The following is a 26,286-nucleotide window of genomic DNA, read 5'->3' as shown; positions in this document are numbered from 1 at the left end:
TACAGTTCAGGATGATACAGGCACAGTGAGAAGGATTCTTATAAATTTGCAGTGCTCTAGAAGGGTTAGGGTCCCAATGCCGGCTACAAAAGTACCATGCAAATGCCTGTTCTCACTCTCTGATGACATTGTAAATAAGAAGAGGGCAGCATTATCTCCTGTAAATGTAAACAAATGTGTTTGTCTTAGCAATTGGCTGAACAAGAAGTAGGACTGAGTGGACTCTTCTAGGCTGTAAAGTTTTACATGGTTTTGGGTGCAGTTATGTAACCAAAATAATCTACATTTGTAAGTTGCACTTTCATGACAAAGATTGCACTACTTGTACAAGGTGAATTGAAAATACTATTTCTTTTGTTTATCATTTTTACAGTGCAAATATTTATAATCAAAAATATATACTTTGATTTCAATTACAACACAGAATACAATATATGAAAATGTAGAAAAACATCCAAAATATTTAATACATTTCAATTGGTATTCTATTGTTTAACAGTGCAATTAAAACTGCAATTAATTACAATTAATTTTTTGAGTTAATTGCGTGAGTTAACTGCAATTAATCAACAGCCTTACTTGCAACAAACCCATACTTAATGTAAGACTAATTGTATTTTTGATTGAAGGCCGAACATTTCCTTTTCTTTTCTAATCCTTCCTTATGTTCAGAGACACTCACATCTCTATTCGGTTTTTCTGAACTTCTGTTACCTCTGAATCTATTTTTCAGAACTAACTGCTTTGACAATGACATTGTCTGATTTAGCTAAGTAAACACTTTACTAGAACTTAAATTTTGCTTGCCGCTTTGTTAACTACTTCCTTTCAACTAATGTACTTTGCATATCAGCACCGTGGCAACTGGTCAGCCCAGTCAGTTTATTTTTTAATGTTCAGAAATAATTGAATGAATACAGTCATGTAAAATGCAATACAAAAAACCTTTACATTTTAAATATTGATATTCTGTGTCAGGGAATTCTCAAGCACTAGGAAGGAGGCTGCACAGACCAGTCATTGAGAAACTGACAGTATAGTGTGCCAGTGATCACACACTATATCAAAATAACATGTTTCTGTTACACTCTCTCTCACAGGCCACTATGATATACAGTCTAAGAGCCATAAACACAACCCATCCCAAGAGGTAAAAAAAAAATAGATCGCAAATACCCTGACTGGGAATCAGAAAAGAACACAAGCTGAGGCAATCCACATTTGTTTATACAAAATGACTGCATATGTAACTGTCTACAATGGAAAACTTGCCCACATACAAATACATCCATGGGGTTGCCAGAACAGAGTGTTCAGACTCTGGGCGTGTCTACACTTAACTTGGCACACATTTTGTTTTTCTGTATTAAGTGATCTGCAACAACCATTGCACAATCAGCTCATACGCGCCACATTGTTATCTTGTGACCAAGTTAATGTTGCATTATATCTATGTGGCCATGCAGCACAACTGTGTTTCATAATGCGTGCTCAGCATTCTGGTCAGGTTTCCCATGGTATATTGTTCCGCAGCTCTGCTGCATGCCTTCTGAGATGTTTTGAGCTCTGCATTCTGATATTTTTACTAGAAAGTAATGGAATTATGGAGTTGGTAGTCAAACAAAATAATTTCCGTGACTCCTTGTTTCACCATGTGGTAAGGCAGATCCCCACTCCACCCCAGTCAGGAAGGCATTAGAGCACCTCTGGGCATAATCTACCTCAACCCAATGCACTTGTAAGCCTGGAGATGGGTGGATACTTAAAAGGGAGCCTGCTCAGGGCAGGGGGGCACTCCGAAGAAGCAGGACTGTAACTCTGAGCTCCCTGGTTCCTGGAAAAAAGGGATTGCTGCCTGGGAAAATGGCTGGAGAGCCTTGACTGTCCAGGCCTTCTCAGAAAGGAGAAGAGCTGATACTTTTACCTTTGGCTTCCTGAAGCTGTAGGACTCTTTTTTTGGCGGGCTGCAGAAGCATATTGACTTTTTAAATTTGTTTTACTCTGACTGCAAGGGGCCAGACACCCCGAACAGTGGATGACCCCTGAGTAAGTCTCTGCACCTCAGGCTCCTACCCATTGTTAAGGCTCTCTCCCTTACTCATGAATATTGTGCAAAGTACAACATACAGCTATAATCCCAGGAAAATTTTGTTCTTCAGCTTCTAACCAAGCACTAAAACATCACCCTCTTGCTTTCAGACAGCCAAATGAACACTGCACTGTCATTCTGCGACTACGGAGGTGATAGTTAAACAATTCCTATCTTTTGTCCAAGCGGCCTGTAAATTGTTTCATTGTCCAGGGAACAGAAGATAAGACAGGTCCCCAGGATAACTGGAGCAATGTTCACACCATTAATGATGAGTGGTCCTGGGGGCTGTTGTAACAATTGGGCCTACAAATTTACCTTACCTGTAAGCTTAACTGTAAGAAAGAACGGTTACTCACTTTCTCGTAACTGTTGTTCTTTGAAATGTGGTGTTCATGTCCATTCCAATCAGGTGTGTGCGCGCTGCATGCAAGATGGCTGGAAAGTTTTCCCTTAGCAGCTCCTGTCAGGTCAGCTGTGGAGCCCCCTGGAGTGGCACCTCCATGGCGCTCAATATATGACCCTGCCGACCTGACGCCTGCTTCAGTTTCTTCTTGCCAGTTACACCGACAGCGGGGAAGGAGGGTGGGTATTGGAATGGACGTGAACAACACATCTTGAAGAACAACAGTTACGAGAAGGTGAGTAACCATTTTTTTTTCTTTGAGTGATTGTTCACGTCGATTGCAATCAGGTGACTCCCGAGCTCGACCCAGGAGATGGGGTAGGAGTTAAGGAATTGCTGATTGGAGTACGGCCCGGCTGAATGCTGCATCATCTTTGGCATGTTGGGTGATAACATAGTGAGAGATAATGTATGCACTGATGACCAAGTTGCTCCATGGAATTTAACCACGAAGTTTCCAGGCGGTGAGGTGGAGGAACCGGAGATCTGGGTGGTGGAGGCGTCCGTGGTCCTCAGTGATCAGATCGGGGCAAAGTGGTATCACAATCAGGGTGTCCACTGACAGCTCCAGAAGTGTGGTGTACCAATGTTGACAGGCCACGCTGGGGCAAGCAGAATCACCTCCGCTTTGTCCCTGCGGATCTTGAGCAGCACCTTGTGTACGAGTGGGACCAGTGGGAAGGTATACATGAGGCAGTCTCCCCAAGGTAGCAGAAACACTTCCGTCATTGAACCTGGGCTGTGTTTCTGGAAGGAGCAGAACATTAGGCACTTCTTGTTGTTCAGGGTGGCAAATAGGTCAACCTGGGGAAATCCCCACCTTTGGAAGATGGGATGAAAAACATCTGAGTGAACAGACCATTTGTGGTTGCAGAATGATTTACTGAGGTCATCTGCTAGCTCGTTCTGCACTCCAGGGAGACAGGATGCCTTCAGGTGAATGGAGCATGCTATGCAGAACTCCCATAGTTGGAGGGCTTCTCGACATAGGCGGGAGGAACGGGCTCTACTGTTTGTTGTAGAACATAGCAGTGGTGTTGCCAGTCATCACTGCCACGCTTTGGCCTTGTAGCTGGGACTGGAAAGATTGGCATGCCAGTCACATTGCTCTGAGCTCCCTGATATTGATATGAAGAGAGAGCTCGTCCCGCGACCACAGGCCCTGTGTTCGGAGATCTCCCAGGTGTGCCCCCCAACCCAGTTCTGACGCATCCATTACTAGGGACAAGGAAGGCGGTGGGCTGTTGAAGAGGACACCTTCGCATACCATCTGAGGGTTGAGCCACCACTGTAGGGACTCGAGTATGTGTCCTGGCACCGTAACTACTGAGTCCAGCCTGTCGTGCCCCAGTCAGTATATCTGGGCGAGCCATGCTTGAAGGGGTCTGAGCCTCGTTCTGGCATGCCTGACTATGTATGTGCAGGCTGCCATGTGTCCCAGGAGACTCAGGCATCCTCTTGTGGTAGTGGTCAGGTACCGCCTGAGGCTTTGAATAACGTCTGTCATGGCCTGGAAATGGGTCTCTGGCAGGAAATCCCTTCCCTGTACCGAGTCCGGCACCACTCCAAAGAATAGAATTCATCAGGTCAGTGATAAGGTTGACTTGTTAACATTGAGGAGGAGTCCCAATCTCTGGAAAGTGGATCTGACCAATCGTACATGAGACTCTACCTACTCCCTGGTACGGCCCCTGAGCAGCCAGTCATCTAGGTGTGGGTATACCTGCATCTGCCTCCTCTGGAAGAAGGCTGCTATGACCGACATGCACTTGGTGAATACTCAGGGGGCTGTCGACCAACCAAATGGGAGGACTTTGAACTGATAGTGTTGTGGTTGAGTGCAAATCGGAGAAAACGTCTGTGCCCAGGTCAAATGACTATGTGAAAGTACTCATCTTTCATGTCGAGGGTGGCATACTAGTCTCCCAGATCCAAGGAAGGGATAATCATGCTCAGGGAGACCATGCATAACTTCAACTTTACCATGAACTTGTGGAGTCCTCACAGGTCTAAAAAGGACCCTACCTTTGCCTTGGGGATTAGGAAATAAGAAACCCTTGCCCCTTAGCTCTTGAGGAACCTCCTCCACTGCCCCTATGGTGAGGAGTGATTGCACCTCCTGGATAAGGAGTTGCTCATGAGAAGCGTCTCTGAAGAGGGACGGGCGAGGGAGTTGGGAGGGAGGGAAGGAGCAGAATTGGAGAGAATATCCCACTTCTACCATGAGAAGAACCCAGCAGTCTGCTGTTATTTTGGACCAAGCATGGTAGAAGTGGGATAGATGATTCAGAAAACATGGGTAAGGATCCGGTGGTGTGGTGGGTGCACTGTCCTCAGGCGCATCTTCAAAAAGGCCTGTTTAGAGCCTGATGAAGGCTTAGACTGGCCATGACCTTGTCCCGAAGGGGGGTTGGAAGGTTTCTGCCTGCCGTTCCTGTCCCTTCATCTATAAAAAATCCTGCCTTGGCCAAGGAGAATATGTGGTTGGGGCTTGCATTGGGTTGCTGGCGTATGAATTCCCAGTGATTTCTTGGTTGCCCTGGAGTCTTTCAATCTGTGCAGCTTGGAGTCTGTCTGCTCTGAGAAGAGCCCCATGCCCTCAAAGGAAAGGTCCTGAAGGGTTTTCTGCACTTCCTGGGGTAGCCCAGATGCTTGAAGCCATGATGTTCTCCCCATGGCTATGCCTGACGAGAGGGTACGGCTGGCCGAATCCACTGAGTTTAGGGATGCTTGCAGAGAAGTCCGTGCTACCGCCTTCCCTTCCTCTATGAAGACAGAGAATTCAGCCCTAGAGTTTGCAGGGATCAGCTCTTTGAACTTCAACATGGTGGACTATGAAGTGAAGTTATACCTAGTGAGAATAGCTTGCTGGTTAGCTATACTCAGTTGGAGGCCCCCAGTGGCATAGACCTTTCTACTGAATAGGTCCATCCTTTTTGCCTCCTTAGATTTGGGGGCTGGTCCTTGCTGTCCCTGACGCTCTCTCGTTAACCACTGACACGGCCATAGAGCATTGCTGCGGGTGTGAGAATAAGTATTCATAGCCCTAGGAAAGGACAAAATATTTGCACTCCACACCCCTGGTGGTCAGCAGAACTGAACCTGGAGTCTGCCATAGGGTCTTTATAGTGTTTTGAGCAGTTTTGATCAAAGGCAGAGCTACCCGTGATGGACCTTTGGGAGTGAGAATATCCACCCTGGGGTCCTCCGCCTCGACCACCTCCTCTGCTTGCAACCTCATGTTGCAGGCAATCTCCTTAAGGAGGTCCTGATGTGCCCTATGGTCAATCAGAAGAGGCCCGAAGCTGATGCCCCTGCCACAGCTTCATCAGGGGAAGAGGACAAGGTGCCAGAGGGGGTACTGGGCCCTCCTGCCCCTCTGGCTCTCTGACCTCCTCTTGGTCAGTGCACACCCCTGTGGCGGTTACAGCCTAGGATGCTGTAGCCTGACTCTGTGGCTGGGGTCACCTCTGCCGTGACCGGAGCCTGAAGGAGGCGGTTGGGAAAGAGTGGCCTCAGATCCCTGAGGCATAGGCCTGTTCCTAGGAGAGTGGGGTGGCTGGTGTTCTGATGTTACTGATCTCTTGAAAAGGTACCCTGGGCCTGATGGTAAGCCCAGGGGGTCCAAAAGGGCCACTGCACTGGGGGCTGCCACTACGGCTGCCAGGCCAGCAGTGTCCTCCTTCATCGCCACTCGGTCCTATGTCGACTGCGCCTCCAGTAGTAAGAATTGGCAGCAGACTCCAAGGAAGTGGATCCCGCACATGAGGACCATGGCAGTGCTGAGGGCCCATGCACCGATGACCAGTGCCACAATGAGGCGGGGGACCAGTCCCGGGATGATGTCGCTGAGGACCAGTGCCTGGGATCTGGCAATGGGGACCGGTAACCGGTATCCAGTGCCAGCAATCGAGGATGAAGGCCTGGTGCTACAGGTCGGTGCCAGTCCTCTGATCTCTCCGTGGGTCAGTGCAAGTCCTCTGCTTGTGCTGGGGATTGGTTCCAGTCTGGCCTCGGTGCTGGGGAGGGGAGCATCACGTCGCCAGTGCCGGAGGTGCTCTCGTGGGGCTTGGTATTAGGGAGTGGTGCCACACCGAAGGCAACAGAGAGCGGTGCTGGGTATGGTGCCGAGCCAGGGACTGAGCATTGCATCATAGCAGGCTTGCCTCTAGACCAGTGGTGGGCAACCTGCAGCCCGTGTCACTTCCCGCAGCTCCCATTGGCCGGGAATTGCGAACCGTGGCCACTGGGAGCTGCGGGTGGTCCTGCCTGCAGATGGTCAGTGTAAATAAACTGTCTTGTGGCCTGCCAGTGGATTACCCTGACAGGCCACGTGCTTGTCCCTGAGAGCCGGGGGCTGTGCAGCCATCATCTTGATGAGGTCTCTGGCAGTTTCAAAAGTGTCTAGGGTGGCTCTAATACCTCCACCTGGCATTGCCCTGTTGGAGAGTCACTATGTGACGGACTCAACGGTCCCTTGTGGGGCACCGAAGTCAACTGCACTGACTCATGCTGACTTGGTGCCGGGTCCTTTCTGGTGTGCACCCATGCATCCCCTGACGGTCCTATAGATATTGGGGCTGGCAAGTGCCCTCTCTCGGCCTTCTAGTGTCTCTTGTGTGGCACCGGGAAAGTCGAGTGGTGCCGGGCTGCTATCCCTGGGTGCAGTGCCGGGGAGCACCAGTGCCGAGGGTCTCTTGAGGTAGAGTCCTTCCTAAGCTCCATTTCATGTACGGATGATGGAGCATTCCATACGGATGTGCTCAGTACCAGGTCCTGGCGGTCCGCAGCCGGCTGTGGGCAGAAAGCAGATTCCATTAACAGTTGTTTTAGTCAGAAATCACACTCCTTTTTGGTTCTTGGCTGAAAAGCCCTGTATATTTTGCACCTTTCCATTTGGTGCGCTTCCCCCAGACACTTTAGACAAGAGTTGTGGGGGTCACTGATGGGCATAGGTTTATTACAAGCACTGCAGGCCTTAAAGCCTTGGGCTCACAGCATACCCTGGAGCCTGAGGAGGGTTAAGGATTGGGGAGACACCCCACTCCCAACCTATTATCTAAACTAACTTTCTATTCTAAATTAACTATAACACTAACTATAAACTGTAGTGACTAACAGAAGAATGCTAAGGGAGCACTTGCTGAGCAAGTGAGCACCATTCCAACAGCTGTCATGGACGGTAAGAAGGAATTGAAGGGTGGGTCAGGTCGGCGGGGTCAGGTCGACAGGGTCATATATTGAGCACCATGAAGGCACCACTCCGGGGCTCCACAGCTGACCCAACAGGCACTGCTAAGGGAAATCTTTCCCACAACCGTGTATGCGGCACGTGCACACCTGATTGGAATCGATGTGAACAAGCACTCGAAGAAGAAGTAAAAGTTCATAAAATATCACAATACCCTATAACAATAAATGTTTATGGGAAAAGATGCAAAATAGAAACAGACAATTGGTACGAACAAAAGGCCTACTGATATAATACTGTATTAAGATGGTAAACATGAAAAGTGTGGGAGAGAAAAATCAATGGATCAAAACTGATCTGTCAGAAATTAGGCCTAATTGGTGAACAAAATAATGAGAGGACAGGCTATTCCAACCAACACTCCCTTTTGGGGTTCTCAAAGAAAATACTTTCGAGGGAAAAGCAGTGGAAGAAGCTGCTATCTGCCAACAACTGCTGTAGTGAGCTTTATCATCATGGCAGTCACCCCACCACCACCCTCACCATCTTCTGGAACTGCAGGATCTAGCATAAAACCATTGGGCCTTTGTCATCCTGTGCCTGAGAGCTATCCTGGCCAGATCAGGCCACAGAGAGGGACCTCGCTGTAATTGTCACCTCCATCAACTCTAGCTAAATCTCAACCACTACCTGGTGGTGAGACTTTGTCTTCCCCTCCATGTGTCGTTTTCCTTTCCCAACTTATTTAATCTCTTTCCTATATCTCTTTTTCCTTCTGTCTAATAGGAGTCTGGTTTACTCAGCCAAAAACTGTATTTTGCCATACCATTGTAAGCCTGTGATCAGAAAGAGACAGCTAACATCAATGCCCTAAGTACCCCAATGCTAGCACAAGTTTGCCAGCTCTCAAAGTGTTGGATAAGACCTTGTGCATTCCTTCCTGTGTTTCAGCAGCTGCAAGGTTGCAACTAAAAGGCAACACCAGAGAGAGCAGCTGTGTTTTCTATCTTTGCTGGTCTTTTCCGTCCCTTCTTGTATGGGTTTGACTTATTTTGTCTTCTAGGAAAGAGGATCAAACTTTAACAACAAGAAAGATCATTTACAACAGCTTCAACCCATCTCAAACTTTTTATCTTTTCTCCAAAAAGTATAGTTATTATTACCATCTAAGAGACTGTCAAACAAAGGGGCTAAAGATCTTTCCAGCTAAAGGGAATGGGAACAAGGGAGGCTGTTAAAATGAACATATAAGAACATAAGAATGGCCATACGGGTCAGACCAAAGGTCCATCAAGCCCAGTATCCTGTCCTCTGGCAGTGGTTAATGGCAGGTGCCCCAAAGGGAATGAACAGACAGGTTATCATCAAGTGATCCATGCCCTGTCACCCAATCCCAGCTTCTGGCAAACAGAGGCTAGGGACACCATTCCTGCCCATCCTGGCTAATAGCCATTGATGAACCTATCTTCCATGAATCTATTTAGCTCCCTTTTGAACCCCGTTATAGCATTGGCCTTCACAACACCCTCTGGCAAGGAGTTCCAGAGGTTGATGGTGCGTTGTGTGAAAAAAATACTTTGTGTTTGTTTTAAACCTGCTACCTATTAACTTCATTTGGTGGCCCCTTGTTCTTGTATTATGAGAAGGAGTAAATAACACTTCCTTATTTACTTTCTCTACACCACTCATGATTTTATAGACCTCTATCATATCCCCCCCTTAGTCGCCTCTTTTCCAAGCTGAAAAGTCCCAGTCTTATTAATTTCTCCTCATACGGAAGCCGTTCTATACCCCTAATTATTTTTGTTGCCCTTTTCTGAACCTTTTCCAATTCCAATATATCTGTTTTGAGATCGGGCAATCACATCTGCACGCAGTAGTCAAGGTGTGGGTGTATATAGAGGCAATATGATATTTTCTGTCTTATTATCTATCCCTTTCTTGATGATTCCCAACATTCTGTTTGCTTTTTTGACGGCCGCTGCACATTGAGTGGATGATTTCAGAGAACTATCTACAATGTCTCCAAGATCTCTTTCTTGAATGGTAACAGCTAATTTAGACCCCATCATTGTATATGTATAGTTAGGATTATGTTTTCCAGTGTGCATTACTTTGTATTTATTAACATTAAAATTTCATCTGCCATTTTGTTGCCCAGTCACCCAGTTTTGTGAGATCCTTTTGTAGCTCTTAGCAGTCTGCGTGGGACTTAACTATCTTGAGTAGTTTTGTATCATCAGCAAATTTCGCCACTTCACTGTTTCCCCCTTTTTCCAGATAGTTTATGAATATGTTAAATAGGACTGGGCCCAGTACAGATCCCTGGGAGCCTTATTTAATTCTTTACATTTCAAATGCCTTAACTGCTTTTCCTTTTCTTCTATATCTCTAATAGAAGGTTAAAAAGATTTCTAATTAGGTGTTTGCCATGGTACTAAGCAGGGTGAGGTCGCTATATACCAAACCCCGAATATTGCTTAACACGGTTTTAGGTTGGACAGTGACAGGGTCATATTAACACTTGACTCTCTGGGCCCATTTATTCCATCAAATTAATAAAACAGGACAAAGTCTTCATGATTCATTAAAATAAACAGGCATGCACGAGTTCTGAAAGATCCTAGCATCATGGACCTTTCCAGAACTCCCTGCATTTATGTTTGTGAACCTGCCATGGTCCTTGGAGCACCATGGAGAAATACCCCTCTGTTTATAAACTTTAAGCCCTGGTGCAGGGGAGCAAATTGATGGGACAAATTGATAGGACCCATAAGCCTAATACAATTCAGGAACCCCAGGCATGCAGGGCCATAAATAATTTCCCAAGCATTATAACCCAGTGGAATAATATCTTGTGCAAGGCAGCACATACCTCTATGACAACCCCAACAGTCCATCTCCCCATACTAAATTGGTTGGCTACTGATCAGTAACATTTGAGGGTGGCCAGCTTCCAAATGCCAGTGGCGACCCACTTCTCAACAGGTATGAGACACTTTAGTACACTGCTGCTGCAGCTCCAAGGCTAGTTCAGAACAGATCTTAAAAAAAAAAAAAAAAAAAAAAAAAAAAGTGTAACATCTTGCTCCATGAGCAAAAAAATCTCAATTTGTCAATGATTTTCGCTTCAGCATCTATTTCCCAAGCTGCATGCATGCTCCAGACAGGGGTGAAAGTAAGTCAGGCCACTTACCGGTATGGGCCAGGGAGGGGGCGGGGGGCTGAGCTCTGGCCCCTGGAAGGGGCAGATCCTCGGGTGGAAGGGGCAGGGCTGGGGGTGAGGGTCAGCATTCCCCAACCAGCCCTTTCAGGCCACCTGGCCCGCACCGCCCAGGGCTCCTGTGTTGATTTAAAGGGCCCGGGGGCTCTGGATGCTGCTGCTGCACTAGCGGAGCAGCGTCCGGAGCCCAGGGCTCTTTTAAATCGCCAGCCCCAGGACAACTTCTCCCTTTGCCCCCCTCCCCCAATCACAGGCTGCAGGAGAGGAGGGGACAATGGGGCAGGGACATTAAAGCGCTGCAGGGCCCTTTGCTGTGGCCAGGGGGGGAGGGGGGAAGCAGGAGACACGCAGGAACATTAAAGCACTGCTGCGGCAAAAGACCCGTCCTTAAAGTGCTTTAATGTCCCTGCCCCTTTTGCTCCCCCGTCAGCGGCCCTGCCGGTACGGACCCTACCAAAAGGGCCGCCAGTAGGGGGAAGGGACAGCAACGTTTGAGGATCCTTAAAGCGCCACTGCAGCAAAGGACCGTCCTTAAAGTGCTTTAACATCGCTGCCCATCCATCCCCCCATCGGCAGCCCTGCCAGTACAGACCCCACTGGTGGGGCTGCTGATAAGGGAGGCAAAAGGGGCAGGGACATTAAAGCACTGCCATGGCAGCACTTTAATGTGGGCTGGGTATGGGCCGGTGCGGGTTCTTACTGGTACGGAGTACTGGCCCGTGCCGGTTCCCTTTCACCCCTGGCTCCAGCTGCTGCCTATTTAGTTTGGAGTAAGATTCTTGCTTACTCATTGGGCGCTGCTCTGTTTTATTTCTTTTATCCAAAATAACAAACAGAAAATAAGAGACCATAACCTTTTTCTTTACTTGTTTCCAACCTTCTCACTTATGAATCTCTCAGTAACTATTGTGACAAAGTTCCTCCTCTACCTTGGTGGGTCCTGCGCTTATTGGTGGATTTTCTTGCCTCAGAGATTCACCATGTGGGTTGGGGAACAGCCTAGAGACCTTCCCCTCTGGAAGGGCCCACAGTCCAGGTCAATTGGGAGGTTTGGGGAAAACCCAGGCCGGCCCTCTACTCCGGGTTCTAGCCCAGGGCCCTGTGGATTGCAGCTGTCTATAGTGCCTCCTGTAACAGCTGCATGACAGCTACAACTCCCTGGGCTACTTCCCCATGGCCTCCTCCAAACACCTTCCTTATTCTCACCACAGGACCTTCCTCCTGGTGTCTGATAATACTTGTGCTCCTCAGTCTTCCAGCAGCACACACTCTCAGCTCCTTGCACCTCTTGCTCCCAGCTCCTCACACCACAAACTGAAGTGAGCTGCTTTTTAAAACCCAGGTGCCCTGATTAGCCTGCCTTAATTGATTCTAGAAGCTTCTTCTTAATTGGCTGCAGGTGTCCTAATTAGCCCTCCTGCCTTAACTGGTTCTAGCAGGTTCCTGATTACTCTAGTGCAGCCCCTGCTCTGGTCACTCAGGAAACAGAAAACTACTCATCCAGTGACCAGTATATTTGCCCTCTACCAGACTCCTCTATCCCACTGGTCTGGGTCTGTCACGCTATATTATCTGGTATATAAGTGCCTGAAGTGTGATCTTTAGCTGAACAGCAAACTGGTGTAGATACTGCCATCTACGCCACTGTGACCCTTCCTGGGGATATTAGGAGACACCTCACTACCATCTGCCCTTAGTATGAGGGAGCCTTGTCTGTGCCTGCCAGAGATCAGCATCGCAACAGTCCCTGCCACAGTACTCCCCTCTCAGTCCATGTGGGCTCCACTATCCTTCATGCAGGTTAGCATAGATACTCTCCAATCCCAGGAGTCCTCTCGAAGTGTCCAACCCCTTATCCACTGGGCACTCACAGAATTACCAAATCCTCTATTCCCAAAGGAACAATACACCACAGCTTACTAGCTACACCTTAGAACAACTCTGCTTACACTAGACCACTGTGACACAGGCTTTCAGTAGAAGCCACACATTAGTTCACCAAAGAATGTCAACACCAGATCCAGGGATCCCTCTTATACACTACTGTACCCTCTGCCAGCTGGCATCAAGAGGTCCTTGGTGTTAGGGGGCTTATTCCTTCACCCTTTCACTTCCCTGGTCCTTCTTGCATGAATAGGGTTACCATACGTCCGGTTTTTCCCGGACATGTCTGGCTTTTTGGTAATCAAACCCTCGTCTGGGGGGAATTTCCAAAAAGCTGAACATGTCCAGGAAAAATACTCCCAGCTTTGCCGGCATCCCTGGCTTACCTTAGAGCAGGCTCCAGGGACTGCTGCTGCTCCCTGACTCCTCAGCTCTGTAAGAGCCAAGCTGCCCGAGCGCTACCGGCTTCACGGTTTGCCGGGCAGCCCCCATGCCTCCAGGCCTGAATATCTATATCCTAACCTTTAAGAATTTACGTGTATTCTTATCACTTAGCTAGTTATAGAAGTATAAAAGAAAGAATTAAAATCACTGTCTGTCTGTGTAAGGGCCTTTTTGTACTGTGACAGTCTGAGGCCTTGTTCTTAGGCTAAGGCCTTTGGCTAAGCAGCAGAGGCAGCCATAAGCTGAGAAGTGAACGGTCACATTTTTACATTTCAAACTAGTTACATTAGAATAAGGTGCTATTGGGCTGTTAGGAATACAATTTTGTCCTGATATTTTTATCACCTCCAGAGAAAGGGAAGAGCCTAGAAGATGTAAAAGGACCCTATTCTACATCAGGCAGAGGGGGATTTGAACCTGAGTTTCTCACCTCTCAGGTGAGTGCTCTAACCAGTGGTCTAAAAGTTACAAGGAAAAGAGGGGTAACACCTTCTCATTTTTTTGTGAGTGGGAGTTAGGTGCCTTCCCCATGGCCTCCTCCAAACACCTTCCTTATTTTCACCACAGGACCTTCCTCCTGGTGTCTGATAATGCTTGTGCTCCTCAGTCCTCCAGCAGCACACACACTCAGCTCTTTGCACCTCTTGCTCCCAGCTCCTCACACTCACACCACAAACTGAAGTGAGCTCCTTTTTAAAACCCAGGTGCCCTGATAGCCTGCCTTAATTGATTCTAGGTTAGTTAGGTGCCTAACTCCAGGAGTGGGTTCCTCACTGTGAATCCCAAACAGAGGGGAGTGCCTCCCTCCAGACATTGGAAACCTGCCTGACAGGCTGAGTTCTGTCAGAAGCCTGTCTGGGTTCCCTCAGAACTTTGTCAAAATCAAACTGTCTCCACAAAACATTTAGACAAATCAATAAAATTCTGATGAAAAAAAATGTTTTGTCATAATTTTTCCAACCAGCTTTACTCAAGAGCTCTTCTGCTATCAGCAAATAGCTGTGAAACTTACTGACAAAGTGCATCTCGTCCCTCCTGTAGTACATTATCCACATGGAAGATAACAGCTTAGTACTACCAGTTACTCTGTTAGCTCTGGTAGAGAACTGTGCTGTGGATCTACATGTCTCAGCCCTTACAATAACCCAAGTGGGGGTCAACATGGTTCCACAGAATGGAATTTTTCTTTTTTTTCCAGTTTCATTAAAAAAATCCATTAAAAAAAAGATAAGGTTGCAAAGTCAAGCTATCGGAACCTAGAAAACATCAGAATTCAGGTTATCATTGCAATTATAATTTCTTCAAGTTGAATCAAAACTGCCCTTGGGACACATGTTCGGAAGTTTTGAATGTGCAGCAAATCAGTCAGGTGTTGCGTCAGTCCTAAAAAAGCTTCTAAGGAAATCTAATTTAAAGTAGATTTTGTAATGTATGTGTTTGTGCAAGCTCACAATAGCCTCCCAGTTGGGCACAGATGTGCACAATAAGCGATTGCAGCTGATAATCCCAAGGCTGAAGCTGCTGTATCTATGTTTAGTCTGAGTGGTGATCTCCTGGCTGTGGGTTTGCCAGGAATACCTTTACTAAGGAGACTGCAGCAGCAGACTTAATTTTAGGCAGATTAATGAAGAGCTTTTTGTCCCTAGGTACAAGTATGTCTTAATAGAAATTCCGATTTCACCCTAATCACAACCTGATAAACCAGGTCAGGAAAAGTTACAGAGCTCTTTAAACTTTGCAAAGTTGGTTTTATTTGTGGTTTTGCTGGGGTGGGTGGTTGTTTCATTTTCTAAAAACATAACAATCCATGAGGTTAGAGCTGCATTCATGCTTACTCGCTTAATTCTGGGAAGCTTAGCTGCGAGTCTGAGGAATATCGCTGAAACTCCCAGTTTTGGAGATTTCTGCTCTTTAGAGGATGTAGAGGGGAGACACTCTCATAAGAGATTAAGACTTTGCTCACAAGCTGCTGTTAAAGGAGCTGCATAAGTTCCTTCACCCATCCTTGGGCCATACCCTGGAGAAGAGTGGAGTGGAGCCCTGTAAGAGGGAAAACATGTTGTCAGGAAGATTTCTAGGGCAGTCTACAGGTACATATCCTATATGTCTCAGTGAGGAAAACAGCAACCACTCCATGACCTCCTGAAAAGGGAGGGGAGGTAGATCTATGCTCTCTGATGTTGTGTCCAGGCTGAGTAAGGACCAACCACACAGAATGAGCAGTGAGCCAGAGTCACTGGAGACAAATGACTCATGTATCAGAGAAATTGTAGGAGCTGGAGAATTCTGCACCACTGCATGTGCATCAAATTCATGTGCCCTGTAGATTTCTTTGCTTCCACACAGAAAAATGATGGGGAAGCAAAGGGAAGCCACAAGAGCAGTCACATCCCCTCCCCAGGAACACAGGCATGTCATTTCGGGTGCCTAGAGTAGCAGGTGGAGAGGTAAGTCACCACAGGAGGGGGTTGGGGGAGAGGCCGCAGATACCCTGGCTGGTGCCTCCTACCCTGAGCTGGGAAGGATGGGACATCCTCTTCCACTGCAAGGAGCAGCCTGGGCTGAGCCCCTCTATACTTGGCTCCTACTGGGCTGAGCCAGCCTGCTCCACACATGGATTAGGGGCCAGGGCTGGGCATGCTTGTGAGATGCTGATCCTCTTGCTTGCTATCTTGGTGCATCTGGCATGGAGGGGCAGGGCCCCAGGGTTTTTTCTGGGGCAGATCCAGCCCTTACGCTGTGTCAGGGTTGGGTGCAGCCTCACTGCCAAGTCTGTGTCCCAGGGCGTGGGGGGAGGGGGGCTGCAGGGTGATTGCAGTGGCTGTGCTCCCCACTACCATGCTAAAGCCTCCCTATTTATTGACAAATAAAATATGCAGAATTTTAAAATATTGTGCACAGGATGTTTATTTTTTTGGCGCAGAATTCCCTCAGGAGTAATAACTGATTCTGGCCTGGTCACGGTGAAGGAAGCTTCCATTTGGCCTCCTGAGCTGTCTCAGTGTGTACCTCGCCCTCATGCTGGCAAGAGCCAGGTGTTCCTGCAGGCTGCTCAACTCTAGGCATGGACCTCACCCTCATGCTGGCAAAAACCATGTTTCCCTGCAGGCTGTGCAACTTTCTTGGTGTGGACCTCGCTCATGTGCTGGCAACAGCCAGGTTTCCCTGAAAGCTGGTTGACTCTTTCATTCACATGCCGTCTGGGAGCTGGGTTCCTGCATCCTGCTGTCTGTCTTGTATTCCTGACCGGGGAGGGGAAGATAGGGGCTGTCCTTCAAACGTTCCCCATAAAGACAAAAAGGTTTTATTTATTTTTTGTTTAGTGGTTTTGAGACGGGAGAGCCTACAAGCCAATGAAGAAACAGAAATGTAATTAAAAATATTTTTTAAATCCTGTGAAAGTTCTGCTACAAAAGGACACTTGGAATCTGCCCAGTGCTGCTTGGAGGCAGAGAATTCTGCAGAGTTCATCCTGGTCTACATTACACAGGTTGACACAAGGCAACTTATGTTGACATAACTGTAGATATGTCTTCACTTAAATTTGGCTCCTGCCGTTGTAAGTGCCTCGCGATGCTGACTTAATAACACTACCTCCCCAAGCACTGTAGAGTCATGATTGATGTAGTTAGCTTGACACAGTGAGAGTGACTGTGATACTTACTTTGATCATTAATGGCCTCCAGCTTGGGGTGCTAACCCTCTAGGATTTGTCCTGAACTCTTCAGGAATTAAAGATTAATCTTTAATAAAGGATTATGTCATGTGATGAAACCTCCAGGCATATGTCCAACCAAAATTGGCAACCCTACCTCCAGCAGCTGTCCAACAATGTCCCACACTGACCCTTCTGGTCACTATTGTGAATTCCACTGCCCAGGGTTCAGGTAGACAGGAAGCCCCCACTCCCATTTAGAGCCCCGTGAATTTTTAAAATTCCGTTTTTTGGTTACCCAGCTTGGCGAACACACCTAGCAGCTCTCCATTGTTGAGTGTAATGCCCAACTGACTGTGCCAGGTACAGGCTCCTGCCTGGAATAGACAGTAGATATTGGATCTCCTGTGCCTGTGGGGAGAAGAGGCTGTGCAGGCATAGCTCTGATGCAGCTGAAGAAACAGACATCTATGAGCAATTGCTTGGGGGATGCAGAAGAAAAGCTACAACAGGGACTAGCAGCAGTGCTGCATGAAAGCCAAGGAGTTGCGGCAGGCATACCAGAAGGCCAGGGAGGCCAACAATAGATCCGGTGCTGAGCTGCAGACCTGCCACTTTTACATAGAGCTACACGCCATCTTTGGCAGAGACACCACCACCTCTCCCAATACCACCGTGGATACTTCTGAGGAGCCCAAGTGACAGGCCCCTGCCATGAACAGCTAGGAGGAGGAGTATGGGGGACAGGCGACTGAGGGACCTAGCTCCAAAGCAAGTCAAGATCTGTTTTTGACTCCACCATAGTCCCACCAGTCAAGCATGGGTGGCCCTGATGCAGGGGCAGGAACCTCTGGTAAGTATACAGTTTACTTTGAAATTACAGTGATGGCACTCCCAAAGTAGCAGGACACATCTTTTGATTTACTCATTTTTACTTATGATAGAAGAGGTAGGGGAACAACCAAGAGAGGAAGAGTTGCTATCTGCTTTTCATTCCCTTCTAGAGTTAGTTGGGGCAGCCACGCAGAGTAGTTTGTTTATGTGCACGAGGTTGCCTGTGAATCTTCCATAGAGATCTCCATGAAATTTTCATGGAGGTACACCTCTACCCCGATATAACACTGTCCTTGGGAGCCAAAAAATCTTACCGCGTTATAGGTGAAACCGCGTTATATCGAACTTGCTTTGATCCACCAGAGTGCACAGGCCTGCCCCCCCGGAGCACTGCTTTACCGCGTTATATCGGGTCGCATTATATCAGGGTAGAGGTGTACTCTGCAATCCTCTGCCAAAGGTTTCTGGGTAGGGCTGCCTTATTTCTTCCGCCACAGTAGGACACTTTCCTATGCCACTCAAAGATTACTTCAGCAGGCATCATTGCAGTACAAAGGTTAGCAGCATACAAGATGCCGGCAGCAGCTGTGGTCTGTTACCCTCAGGAAATAAAGAAGGAAAGAAAAATAGCTGACAAAAAATTTTTTAATCTCCTTTGCTCTTTGGACTCTCATGGGGCCGGAGTTACAAAACTGAAGCAGAGATCTCAAGGGTCAACCTAGTTAGCAATTCTGTCACTTTTTAAAACCATAGACTAACACATTTATGTATGCTTGCCTGTTTTAACCTTGTAATAAACTCATTTCTTTTCTTAGTTAATAAATCCTTAGATAGTTTACTATGGGATTGGCTACAAGCATTGTTTTTGGTGTGAGATCTAAGGTGCAAATTGACCTGGGGAAGTGACTAGTCCTTTGGGACTGGGAGAAACCTGAGTACTATTGCAATTTTGGTGTAAAGTAAACCATCTATCACTAAGTCCAGCTTGCCTGGGTGGCAAGATTGGCCCCATGGGCACTCCAGTCTTTCTGTGACTCCATAGTAAGATTTTTACAGCTTTTGGAGTTCACACTTGATACTGGATTGGTGATATCTAATTAAGAATACAACCAATTTGGGGTCTCTGCCCTGCTTCTTGACAGTCTGGCCTGAGGTTGGCACTCATGGTCGTAAGCTACTCTAGACAGTGTGACACCCAGCAAGTTGCGTAAATACCTCATATTGTTCCTTCCAATGTGCATTACACTACTATCATTGACACTGAATTTTATCTGTGATTATGTTATCCATTTAAATTTTGTTACATTGCTCTGTGGTTCCAATGTGCATTATACTATCATTGGCACTGAATTTTATCTGCGATTGTGTTATCCATTCTGTGGTTCCTCATACTCTTCTCCAGTCTTGACTAATACATTTTTTGTGTCACCTGCAAATTATGCCACCTCACAGCTCTCCTGCTTTTCCAGATCACTACTAAATATTGTTATGGCAGGCATCACCAGGTGCCACTTTAAACAGTTTCCAAGTGTTTTTTCTTAGCTTGTGAGCAAGTTTTGATCTTGGGAAGACATGCTTGGTTAGTTTTTGATTATGCAACTTCGCATGCAGAGGCTGCTTCAGGAGAAAGGGAACTGTGCAATATGTAGAAGAGATTGCTATCTGACTTGGGCTCTGATTAAAATCAATTCTTGAGGCAGAGTTGCTGTCTGGAAACCAGGCATTAGTGTTGGACTGAAATTCCTGGAAGAAGAGGTTGCAACTTACCTTATTTACATATATACACACACCAGTCCTGACAATAGGCACGCAGACTATACCCCCCCCCCAGCACTGATTTCTCCTTTAGTGAGACACCAACATAAGGCCCTAGACATCTGCTATTGCATGGCAGTGGGGAAACACTAGTGTCAGAACAGGACATTGGTGTCAGAACAGGAGCAATAATGTTTTAAATAATGCCAATTCTAATACAGATCTTTGTAGTAACCTTTTATCATGATGAAACTTTACCATTTATTACGGCTTTTTGGTTTCTATCTCTTAGCCACTTTTTGATCCATGGCAGTATTTTGCCTCTCATCCCACTACTAGTGGCTTAGTAGCCTATTATGGTGACCTTTTGGAACTTTAAATTATGTCATCTAGTTATCCTTTATCCAGTAGTTTACATATTTGAAAAATTCTAATAGATCAGTGAGGCACAAGTTTCCTTAGCAAAAATCATGCTGGTCAGAACCTCTTATAGTTTGATTTTCTAGGTGTTTCTCATTTCTATTTTTATTATTGTTTTGTTCAGAGGTAAGTCGTACTGGTTTGTAATTCCCTGAATAACCCCCTCTAGAGGATTTTTAACTATAATGACTGGCAATGAAAAAGAGCCAACACAGAATATGAATGTGTAAAACATGATGGGATGACAGTTGGTGGGATACAAGAATACCAGAGTAAACATTATATATGAAAGGTAGATTAGGTGGTTGAGGTGGGGGAATAGCACTAGATATAAAGGATTCCATGGATTCTAATGCAATTGGATTTCTGAGTGTATAGGACTATGCATGGATACAAATCCAGAGTCATAAAGATAGAATTATAATATTGGGGTGTAATACAAGATTCCAGATCAAATATGTTTACTTTACATATCAAGAGTGATTTTGCTAGCTGCTGACAGCACTGAAATTCCACCCAGGATTTTAATCTGCCTAAATCCTTTGTGTCTTGCAACATCACTGAGGATCAGGATTTTGCAACTGAAATTAAATAAGTTTTTAATGATGTTCAAGGATAAGAGTAATCTCCAGCTGGTTCCCGATAGCCATCTTGGCACTATTAACAGTAGATGAAATCCTTGCCTGACTGAAGTCAATGGGAATTTGGCAATTGATGTTAGTGGAGCCAAAATTTTATCCAATGTGAGTAAAAAAAGTGTGTGTCAGTGAAGCAAACAGGTGTGACTCAAAAACACATGAGGAGCAAATATGCATAGGAATTCTTCTATTGCCCTATTTTAGGAATCCCTCCTTTGGTTACTGTACATAATGAGATTGGTATGCTGTATAAGGAACTGTACCCAGAACCAGAGCTGTACAAAACCCGTGGCCATTTGACTCTCATATTTGAAAGGCAGTGGAAACGATTGGGTGCTCAGGTCAGATCTCTTATTTAGCTGCTTAAACATGGATATAAGAAACTAAATTGAGTAACCCATTTTTGAGAAATTTGTATTGGTCTTCTGTGGACATAGCTCAGGGTTCAGAACCCAAACAGCACAAAGCTGCAACAACAACCATACATCAGTGGATATGGTTACATTTTTATTTTGTTGGACAATGTGATGGTCCACGGCCCTAGGGTCAGGGCAGTGTGGGAGGTCTAGGTTGGACATTAGTAAACACTATTTCACTAGGAGAGTGATGAAGCACTGGAATGGGTTACCTAGGGAGGTGGTGGAATCTCCATCCTTAGAGGTTTTTAAGGCCTGGCTTGACAAAGCCCTGGCTGGGATGATTTAGTTGGTGTTGGTCCTGCCTTGAGCAGGGGGTTGGACTAGATGACCTCCTGAGGTATCTTCCAACCCTAATCTTCTATGATTCTACAACATACAGGCACCTCTGGATGTTACTCCAAAATTTAAGCGTCTCAATTAGTGAGAAATAAAGGACAGTGTATTGAAAGAGGTTTTTCCTCAACCCTCCCTCTACCTCAGTAGCAATCATTAAGGATGCATCTACTTTTCCACTTCCACAATTCATGGTCAGTGGAAGATTTATAGTCAATGAAACATAAAAGCTCCACATAAATACTTTAGAGCTACAGGCTGCAGACCCTCAGATGGTCTCCACAATTCTTTCTGTTTAGTCATGGACTGACTATTCCAAGTGTTGATAGGTAAAATATTAGAAGTGTTCTAGATCAACAAGCATGGAATGTTTGGTCCCAGCCATTTTGTTAGGAAGCAGTGGTCTAGGGGAATGGCATCTGGCTGACTAAATTTCTCCAATGTCCCTCCACTTGACCAATAGGAATATTTGTTGATGGATAAGTTAAATTGCAGACCACAAGACCATCATAAGTCATCTCTGAAGGAGTCAGTCCTGGGTTTGCTGTTTAGAAGGTGATGTTATCCTGCATCCTTTGTGACAAGAAGCAATGCAGTATATCTTTAATTTTGTTTCAGAGCAGCAATGGACAGAGATTCAACAGCTGCATGGCTTATTTCTCCTCCAGTAAGAAATAGACACATTTTAAAGTCCCCGCCTCTACCTATGACTGCTGAGATCAGACAACAACATGAGCTGCCTCTAGGAGCTATAATTTGCTCCCATTCCGGTGCACAAAAGCATACACATCTATGGTAGTATCTTGAACAGATGTCACAATGTTTCCATCATAGACCCAGACAGGACAAGACTGGCAGGCAGAGTCAGGGCTAGAACCCAGGTCTCCTGTGGTTAGAGAATGGATTTGGAATCAGAAGACACGGGATGAATGCCAGGTAGCCATGAATCTGTGTATCAGGGTCTGCAACTTACACATGCATCCCACTTCACTCAAGAAAGCAGAATAGCTAGGCAAAGAATGTCTGAGATATGGAGATATGCACTGGCAGCTCCTTGGACTGGAAAAAGCCAATCTAGAGAATAAATAACTGCTTGGGCCTGGTGGTGGCACCTGTTTCTATGTGGGCATGTTGAAACACCCATTTCTGTGACTTAGCTCTTCCACAATCACTGTTGTTAGTGTACTCTCACATAGCGGGAGGGAAGGGGAAAAGGGGAAAACCTTACAAGCGTCTCCTTCAGGCAGAGGAGGGAGAGAGTTTTGTTTATTGCTTTTTCCTTTACCAAAGTGGAAAGTGCTCAGACACAGCTGGCCAACATCAGGCACCTGGCGTGACACTCACACATTTGGATGTCCTGTCACAATTGAGAATTACTGGCTTTTTGCACTAGTGAGAAATGAAAGAAATGGTTACTAATCTGTTCCATAACTATTATTCTTCATGATGTGTTGCACATGTCCGTTCCACTTTAGGTGTGTGCGCATCAAGCGCATGGTTATTGGAGATTTTTCCCTCAGCAGTACCCATCGACGTGGCACGTGTCCTCTGCTGCTGCACAATGGTATAAACCCCAACTTCCCTCAGTTCCTTCTTACCAGACAGATTCCAATACAGAGAGGAATGAGTGTGGGTTATGGAATGGACAACATGCAAAACATCCTGTCTGCCACAGCCATAAACAATTGTAAGGACGATGTAAGCTGTTTGATCCTGTCCAAGTAGAATTCTAATCCTCTAACATCCAAAGTGTGAAATTTCTCCTCATCATTATGACCATGAGGCTTCAGGGAGAAAGAAGGTAGATATATTGATTGATTGACATGGAAGTGAGACATCACCTCTGTCAGAAACTTTGGATGGGGACATAGGCAAACCTTGTCTTATAGAAGACTGTTTACAGAGAACGAGACATTAAAGCATATAATTCACCTACTCTCCTGGCTGATTGCCACCAAAAAGGCTACCTTCCTTGAGCGATGTAGCAAGGAACAGGTAGCTAAAGGTTCAAAGGGAGGACCCATTCATTTTGACAACAACAAGTTCAAGTCCCAAGGGGGAACAGGTTCCTCTACCTGAGGGTATAACCTTTCCAGACCCTTTAAAAACCTTATGGAGATAGAGTTGTAAAAAGACAGGACAATTATCATCCTAGAATCTTCCAGAACCTTCTCCCTCAGTTCTCGTGAGGTCACTCACCAAGCCAGACTTCTGTAAGAAACTGGCTGATAGTGAAGAATCCTTTGGCCACACACCTTACCACTACCATATACCACAGACCATACACCCATAACCTTAATTCTGACCCTCTACCAATCTTCTAGCATCTCTTTCACCAAACTACTCTGTCCAAACATCCAGATTATTATACCCAAACATCCACATGTAGGTTTTGGAAGGGGAGTCATGCAGAAGGGAAGGTTGAGGGGCAGTGTTCTGTGTTTGGAGAGAGAAGTTTAATGAAGAGGTTAGTGGAAGGCTGGTATCCTTCTTGGGGCAGAATTAAGGTTTTGTTCAGTGATCTACTACTGTCTGTCTCCCCTCCATTCTATCTCTATGGCCCTTCTCCTCCCCTATCTGGCCACCCATCCTGTCTCACTGTCCCACCTACTGCTTTTGTCCAGTGCCCAGTTCAGCTCTTTCTCTAATGTAAGAGCAATCTCTATGCTGTCTGGATATTGAAATTAGACTCTGCAGTCCCCCCTCACCCTCCACAAGAGATTGCAAGTCTCAACACAGCAACCAGAGAGCAATCACTGTAACAAATGCTTTCCAGCAAATTTCAGAGTATTAGATCTACCAAGTAGGAGACTATAGTGTGATGCCTTGTGAGGTCACAGTAGCCTGGCACAGTGACAGGGAAATGTTCAAGGGAACAGTGGCAGAGCTGAAGAGGTCTGTTCTCCCCTCTGGCAGCTGCTGTGACCAGGGCAACAGGAAGCATTCAACCTTCTCTTTGTTAAACTAAATAGATAGATCTGTGAGTCTACAGCTAAGGCATGTTTTCTAATCCTTTAATCATTCTCATGGCTCTTCTCTGAACCCTCTCTAATTTATCAACATCCTTCTTGAATTGTGGACATCAGAACTGGATGCAGCATTCTAGCAGCGGTTGCACCATTGCCAAATTACATAGGTGAAATAACATCTCTGCTCCTACTCAAGATCCCCTGTTTATGCACCCCAAGATTGCATTAGCTCTCTTGGCCACTGCATCATACTGGGAGCTCCTGTTCAGCAGATTATCCATCATGAATCCCCCATTGTGTAGGTATGGCCTACATTCTTTGTTCCTAGAGATATATATTTTCATTTAGCCATATTAAAATGCATAGTGTTTGCTTGCGCCCAATTTACCACGTGATCCAGAGCACTCTAAATAAGTGAGCTATTCTCTTCATTTACCTATCTGCAAACTTTCTGATGATTTTATGTTTTCTTCCAGATCATTCATAAAAATGTTAAATAGTGTAGGGCCAAGAACCAATCCCTGCAGGACCCCACTGCAATCACACCCTCTTGACGACAATTCCCTGTCAACTGATGCATCTAAAAATATATTTGTAAAGTCAAGAATCAAAGCCTGGATCAAACCCATTGTCCTAGGCATAACAAAGAAACAATGAAAAAAAGACAGTTTTAGCACCAAAGAGCTTACAATTTAAGCAAGTTGGGGCAAGGACTATACCTTCCTTTGTCTGTGGACAGGATCTTGCATGTTGAGAGTGTTACCAGAATACATAATTATAATAGGGAGAGAAAAAAGAGAAGGAAATATCGAGAAACAGATCCTGTGTAAGGGAAGGGACTTCAAAAGGCTAGATTGGCATCTGTCAAGGCTGGATCCCCACTTTGAACTTTAGGGTACAAATGTAGGGGCCTGCATGAAAACTTCTAAGCTTAACTACCAGCTTAGCTCTGGTTCCGCTGCCACCATTTCAATGGATTCCCTTCCTGGGAAGCCTTGAAAAACCTTCACCAATTCCCTGGTGAATACAGATCCAAACCCCTTGGATCTTAAAACAAGGAGAAATTAATCATCCCCCCTCCTTCCTCCCACCAACTCCTGGTGAATCAAGATCCAAACCCCTTGGATCTTAAAACAAGGAAAAATCAATCAGGTTCTTAAAAAGAAGGCTTTTAATTAAAGACAAAAGTAAAAATCATCTCTGTAAAATCAGTATGGAAATTAACCTTACAGGGTAATCAAACTTAAAGAGCTCAGAGGACTCCCCTCTAGTCTTAGGTTCAAAGTACAGCAAACAAAGATAAACACTCAAGTAAAAGGTACGTTTACATGTTGAGAAAACAAAGGAAAACTAACACGCCTTGCCTGGCTATTTACTTACAAGTTTGAAATAGGAGAGACTTGTTTAGAAAGATGTGGAGAACCTGGATTGATGTCTGGTCCCTCTCAGTCCCGAGAACGAACACACTCCCAAACAAAGAACACAAACAAAAGCCTTCCCCCCCCAAGATTTGAAAGTATCTTGTCCCCTTATTGGACCTTTAGGTCAGATGCCAGCCAGGTTACCTGAGCTTCTTAACCCTTTACAGGGAAAAGGATTTTGGAGTCTCTGGCCAGGAGGGATTTTATAGTACTGTACACAGGACAGCTGTTACCCTTCCCTTTATAGTTATGACAGCGTCAAGCAACTACATGCCTGAAACTTAAATACCCAACCAACTAGCTGGCACAGGCATTTCATCAGAGAATCCATACTAGCCATTGCTCCTAAGCATATGATCAGAGAGGCCGAGCCGCTGGGGAAGGGGACAGGACTTGAATGTCAATGGGTACAATATCTACATGTGTACCAACTAGGTGCAAGAATTTTCCACAATCCTCCCCTTTGTGCAACTTAATCTGGGCCTCAACGGTCAATAGTCTTAGTCCTACTTTGTAGTGTAGCACTTTGCACAGTGAGAGAAGGTGTGGAGGAGAGTTCCCATAGTGTGTGCAAAGAATATCATATGAGGGAACACTTAAGGGAG

The 26,286-nt window shown here is 45.9% G+C and overlaps 1 long non-coding RNA gene across 1 annotated transcript; it reads right to left on the bottom strand.

Moving 5' to 3' along the window:
- Positions 1–5,687: 5,687 nt before the first annotated feature.
- On the bottom strand, positions 5,688–18,101 carry LOC117877426. Its single transcript, XR_004645707.1, has 3 exons — positions 18,041–18,101; positions 15,073–15,277; positions 5,688–7,289 (listed from the first exon to the last, which is right to left on the bottom strand). It is a non-coding gene; the product is annotated as an uncharacterized LOC117877426 (long non-coding RNA).
- Between the last annotated feature and the right edge of the window lie 8,185 nt (positions 18,102–26,286).

Source organism: Trachemys scripta, chromosome 4 (genome assembly GCF_013100865.1).
Source record: "Trachemys scripta elegans isolate TJP31775 chromosome 4, CAS_Tse_1.0, whole genome shotgun sequence".
Taxonomy (NCBI): domain Eukaryota; kingdom Metazoa; phylum Chordata; order Testudines; family Emydidae; genus Trachemys; species Trachemys scripta.
This window is presented reverse-complemented; position numbering and strand designations above follow the sequence as displayed.